Source organism: Budorcas taxicolor, chromosome 3 (genome assembly GCF_023091745.1).
Source record: "Budorcas taxicolor isolate Tak-1 chromosome 3, Takin1.1, whole genome shotgun sequence".
Taxonomy (NCBI): Eukaryota; Metazoa; Chordata; class Mammalia; order Artiodactyla; family Bovidae; genus Budorcas; species Budorcas taxicolor.
The window spans coordinates 585,580-592,295 of record NC_068912.1 but is presented as its reverse complement, the minus strand read 5'-3'; the positions used below and the strand labels follow the sequence as shown (position 1 = coordinate 592,295).

Here is a 6,716-nt window from a genome sequence, read left to right as displayed (position 1 = left end):
TTCTGACTTACTTCACTCTGCACAACAGGCTCTAAGTCATTTTTAGGGTGCCTTTCATTTTGAATCTGCTAGATACCTACACTGATGACCAACTAGATATCCTAACATGAATAAAACTACCCAGATTTTTGTCAGCAGATACAACATTAACATTAACAAAAGTTAATCTAGGAACAGAGTGTTCCACTTCTGAAAAGGGATCTAACCTTCCCTGGAATGGATTGGAAAGAACAAACGTACCACATTTGTGTATTAGTAAGTGACACATTTTTCTAAAGATGTGAAAGATGAGATCTGGATGAATTATGGGAATAAAATTAAGGAAGGCAAATTTACAGCAATTACTAATGGTCTGAAATGCAATAAATTGAAAGTTTTATTTTTTTTCCAGAAAGTACTATTGATATGAGAAAATTGAGTGTCATTTCTCTACTAAGTTTGTACCCCCACAGAGGGGAACATTTATGCCAAGAAGGAGCTGCAGAAGACAAGTCATCTACGGAAAAAGTAATTTTAAAACATAAACCCAGATGATCAGCAAACAGAAGCAGTCTTCTAGAAATTAAAATGATACTCAAGAGAAAATGTCCCCCAGGGTGAGCATGAAGTGAAGTGAAGTGACGTTGCTCAGTCGTGTCCTACTCTTTGCGACCCCATGGACTGTAGCCTACCAGGTTCTTTTCTGTCCATGGGATTTTCCAGGCAATAGTCCTGGAGTGGATTGCCATTTCCTTCTCCAGAGGATCTTCCCAACCCAGGGATCGAACCCAGGTCTCTCGCATTGTAGACAGACGCTTTACTGTCTGAGCCACCAGGGAAGTCAACTACTTCCTATTTCAGAACAGCTGATCTTTGAAGAATCCTCCAGAATGACAGTGACTTCCTGACTCAAAAGAATTATAAAAGTTTACAGGGTCAAAACGTCTATATTCTCATAGATAACTTCATGTAAATCAATGAAGTTAAGATGTTAGATGGTTTTATTTAAAATAGTTCTGAATTTAAGGTTTAAGATGCAAAGGATAAAACATAAAAATATGAAATTCTGAGACCTTGATCTGAAAATTAGTTAATAACTTAACCAATGTATTTCTTAACTTTTAAAATGATAAATACAATTAGATATAAGAGAAATAACAATAATAATATTATTATTTATAATAAAACTTTCACTTAAGATAATTTTGAAACCTAATTCTAGTGGAAATAGAGAAATATGAGAAAGTATCTGTTGACTCAATTTTATTTATCAAAGTGCTAATGCAAATGATGACTGCAGCCATGAAATTAAAAGATGCTTACTCCTTGAAAGAAAAGTTATGACCAACCTAGATAGCATATTCAAAAGCAGAGACATTACTTTGCCAACTAAGGTCCATCTAGTCAAGGCTATGATTTTTCCAGTGGTCATGTATGGATGTGAGAGTTGGACTGTGAAGAAGGCTGAGCGACAAAGAATTGATGCGTTTGAACTGTGGTGTTAGAGAAGACTCCTGAGAGTCCCTTAGACTGCAAGGAGATCCAACCAGTCCATTCTAAAGAAGATCAGCCCTGGGTGTTCTTCAGAAGGAATGATGCTAAAGCTGAAACTCCAGTACCTTGGCTACCTCATGCGAAGAGTTGACTCAGTGGAAAAGACTCTGATGCTGGGAGGGATTGGGGGCAGGAGGAGAAGGGGACGACAGAGGATGAGATGGCTGGATGGCGTCACCGACTCGATGGATGTGAGTTTGAATGAACTCCGGGAGTTGGTGATGGACAGGGAGGCCTAGCGTGCTGCGATTCATGGGGTTGCAAAGAATCAGACACGACTGAGCTACTGAACTGAATTGAACTGAATGCAAAAACAATAGTTTGTAGGGCTGGAAGACGAGAACAGATAGAGTAGATTTAATGGAATATGAAAACAGTTAGAGAACAAACATTAATGAAGTGTTATGAGAATTGTCAAAGTGTGGACTGCCTGATATCTGATTATATGAACTTGAAGCAAAGCAAGATAACGGGCCTGTGTGTATGTGTGTGTGTGTTAGTCCCATTCATGCTTTTGCCATTAGCATTCTTAAAATAAATAATCATAAGGTTTAAATAAAGTTACATTTATTAGATAAAACTACAACAGAATTATATAGGACATATTTTATTTGACTTTGGCCACCTTATGCGAAGAGTTGACTCATTGGAAAAGACTTGGATGCTGGGAGGGATTGGGGGCAGGAGGAGAAGGGGACGACAGAGGATGAGGTGGCTGAATGGCATCACTGAGTCGATGGACGCTAGTCTGAGTGAACTCTGGGAGTTGGTGATGGACAGAGAGGCCTGGTGTGCTGTGATTCATGGGGTCGCAAAGAGTCGGACACGACTGGGCGACTGAACTGAACTGAAGAGATGACAATGGATCAGAGAATCACATATGTTAAGAACAGACTATATTAAAATATCATGAAAGTGAAAATCATTCAGTCATGTCTGACTCTTTGTGACCACGTGGACAGTCCATAGACTTCTCCAGGCCAGAATACTAGAGTGGGTAGCCTTTCCCTTCTCCAGGGGATCTTCCCAACCCAGGGATGGAAGCCAAGTTTCCCTCCTTGCAGTCAGATTCTTTACCAGCTGAGTCACAAGGGAAGACTGAGAATACTGGAGTGGGTAGCCTATCCCTTCTCCAGTGGATCTTCCTGACCTTGGAATCATACTAGGGTCTCCTGCATTGCAGGTGGATTCTTTACCAACTGAGCTATCATGGAACCCCAAATATCATGAAGAATGGGTCATATTTATGGACTGAGATAAAGGTTAATTGGTATTTGTAATGCAGTGTACAGAGGGTATTAATAGGGAACATTATTGGACCCCATGATGTAACATGCTTTCCATGTGTAGCATAACCAATGGATGAGGTACACAGATGAGAACAATATGATTACACATATCTGTTCCCCCAGTAACAAGGAATGAGTTTAAGAAAGTCAGTTCTCATTGGAGTAGAAATGGGAGGGCTTAAAATGTTTTGAATAAGAATTAGGCAAAAGTTTTAAGTGAAAATCTTTGAATTGAAAGGAAATGGAATAAGTCAATAGGTACAGAAAAAGAAATGGATGAACTCAAAGAAAAACAATAGCAAACCTGTGTATAATTTCACTTTTAAAAGGGGTGAAATAATTTAATACTATTGCTGCACAATAAGCTCTAAATAAAAATGTACACATCGTATTGTTTCTGGTATCATTATTGCTGCTGCTCAGTCACTTCCATCATGTCTGACTCTTTGTGATCCCATGGGCCATAGCCCACCAGGCTCGTTGTCCATGGAATTTTTTAGGCAAGAATACTGGAGTGGGTTGCCATCCCCTCCTCCAAGGGATCTTCCTTGCCCAAGGATCAAACCTACATCTCCTGTATCTCCTGCATTTCAGGCAAATTATTTTACTGCTGAGATACCAGGGAAGCCTTCTGGTATCATTACATCCAAGTATAAGAAAATGGAGATTTTATTTCTCTACTTGATTTTAACTGCACATCAGTTCATTGCTGAGGTTTCAAATCTCATCTCTTAGAAACTGAGCAAGGCAAAGGCAGGAACACTTGCATGAATTATGTAAATAGGTTCATGCATCTGATCCAGTTAACAGAAGGGAAACATTGCTCAAAAGCATTAATGAATTAACCATCTTGAGTTTACCATATCTACAGATGGAGTACAAATTAGGAACAGAAAAGTCAAATATCACCACTGCTGCTGCAACTGCTACTGCTACTGCTAAGTCACTTCAGTCGTGTCTGACTCTGTGCGACCCCATAGATGGCAGCCCACCAGGCTCCCCTGTCCCTGGGATTCTCCAGACAAAAACACTGGAGTGGGTTGCTATTTCCTTCTCCAATGCATGAAAGTGAAAAGTGAAAGTGAAGTCGTTCAGTCGTGTCCGACTCTTCGAGACCCCATGAATTGCAGCCTACCAGGCTCCTCTGCCCATGGGGTTTTCCAGGCAAGAGTACTGGAGTGGGGAGCCATTACCTTCTCCAAATATTACCACAGTGATGGAATTTATTCTTTTGGGGTTTTCTGATATTCCCAATTTCCAATGGATTCTTTTGGGGATATTTTTAGTTCTCTATCTGACCATCCTGATGTGCAATAATGTCATTGTACTGATAACAAGAATTGACCCTACTCTCCAGACCCCCATGTACTTTTTCCTCAACCACTTTTCCATTTTAGAAATCTGTTATGTAACTGTCACTATCCCAAGAATGCTCACAGACCTTCTGAACCAGAAAGGGCACATTTCTTTCATTGCCTGTGCTACACAAATGTGTTTGGTCCTTCTGTTTGGAGGTTTAGGGTGTCTCCTCTTGGTCATGATGGCCTATGACTGCTATGTGGCCATTTGTAACCCTCTTCACCATGGTCTGATCAAGAGCCCCCAGGTCTGTGTCCAGCTGGTCACTGCCTCCTGGGTCAGTGGAGTTCCTGTTGTAATGGAGCAAACATGGTAGGTTTTCTCTCTGCCCTTTTGTGGGTCTACCACAATTCATCATTTTTTCTGTGACCTCCCCCCAGTATTCAAGCTTGCTTGTGGAGACACATTTGTGAATGAGATAGCAGTCTATGCAGTTTCAGTGGTGTTCATCATGGTTCCATTTCTGTTGACTATGGTAAAATCATCTCCAAAATTCTGAAATCGCCATCTGCCAGAGCGAGGGCTAAAGCCTTCTCCACTTGCTCGTCTCATCTCACAGTGGTGGTCTTATTCTATGGCACAGCCTCTACCACCTATTTACAACCCAAACCAAATCAATCTGAAAAAACTGGGAAGCTGATCTCTCTTTTCTACACAGTTTGGATCCCAATATTGAATTATATATACTATGAGGAACAAATATATCACAGTAGCACTGAGAAAACTACTAAGTAAATTATCAACTTGACTCGAAGGCTTGAAATTACAGAAGCAATTTGTTTCTATGTTTCTCATGTAAATACATCAGAAAATATAATCTAGTTTATTTCTATGTTCCTATAAAATGATATTTAATATCATCACTGCCATCTCACATTATGTGAAAGGACCTTAGTTTCAAAGAGCTAAGGGTTTCTGGGTTATCAAAGCACATATTATCTCCATGGCAATGATCTGTTCTGAAGACTTATCTTTCTTCTCACTAGGAAAGAGTGAATTAAGAGATTTCCTGACCAATAAAATGATAGTTAACTGCTATATAACTAATGATCATGGTCATGCCCTGTAAGAAATTTGCTTGAAACTTCCCATTCCTTCAGGCATATTCACTGTCCTTTTCTGTTATTTAGGATTGGTTTTAGATGAGAAAACAACAAGCACATCCAAGTTGGTGGGAGTAGGGGAATCTGAGTGCTTTCTTGCAGTTTTTCCTTCTTTCTCTGTTTTGCATCTGTCCATAACCCTTTCAGAGTACAAACCCTGAAAGGATCCTTTGTTACCTCAGTGCTGACTGTTCTCTGGTGACATCATTTCCTCTGGCTTGTAGCTTCATGTTTTGCTCTTGTAGTGTCTCCTTAGTACTAGGAGTATTAGGATTTAAACTATAAACTGCATTGGGTTGAATGTTGATCCCTCTAAATACATGTCAGGTTACAACCTGCAAACCTGAACTTATTAGGAAAATAAGAGCCTTTGCAGATGTAATTCAGTTGAGGACTTTGAAATAAGATTATCTTAATTTAAGGGAAGGGCACTATATCCTATGATCAGTGTTCTTTGTTCTCATAAGGGGGGAAGAGCGATTAAGTTAAAAATAGAGACACAGTGACACATAGAAGAATATCACGTGAAGATGGAGGAAGCAACCAGGAGTGACACAGCCATGAAGCAAAGCAGGTCAGGGACCACCAAAAGCTGAAAGAGGCAAGAAGCGACTACCCTTTTAGAGTCTGTGGAGGAAAACCCTGCCAGCACTGTGATTTGGGACACTGGCTTTTAAAGATGTGAGAAAGTCAACTTTTGTTCTTTAAACCACTCAATTTTGTGATAATTTGTTACATTACATCTAGGAAAGTAATACACTGTGTAAGCAGTTATTTTATTAATGTGTTTTTATTCTAATCATCTGGAATAAATTCTGTATCTTTTGGGAACAATGATTTTAAAAAATGTATATATTTTTTTACTTTAAAAACTATATGAATGAACCCTCATAAAAATATTTGCCCAAGAATGATGGTTAATTGCTCAAGGATGTTTATTAAAAGCTTTTTTAATACTGCAAAAGACAATACTAGCAAAGCAAAGGGAAGCTGTTCTTATTTGGAACATAGTAGACACGGGTGCACGTTTCCCATGTGATGCCGCACAGTCTCTCAAGACAATGTTTTAGAGCCACACCAGTGAGGAGATCCCAAGCTTTTCAGGCATGTAAGTAAGTACATAAATACATATATAAAACATAACTCTATATTTGTGAAGCAAAGGGAGATAGCATCCATATATTCACATGGCATTTCACATGTGCATCTCTCTATTTGGTGTGTATATATGTCAGCAATATCTGGATGTGTATCAGAAGAGAGAAATGGCTGCTTTACAGTGATAGGAGTTCAGATAATGTCTGACTTATTTATTTATTTATACTGTTTTTGTAGTATGGATTAATTATAAAGAGAATAATATGCCCATCACAAAAATAATAAATTTTATTCAGAAAATAAAAACTACATATGGAAGAAAATTACTACATTT

General features: G+C 39.0%; 1 pseudogene; it reads left to right on the top strand.

The window, feature by feature from the left end:
- The first annotated feature begins 4,029 nt into the window (after positions 1-4,029).
- On the top strand, positions 4,030-4,929 carry LOC128045742 (olfactory receptor 10AG1-like; annotated as a pseudogene).
- The last annotated feature ends 1,787 nt before the right edge of the window (positions 4,930-6,716 follow it).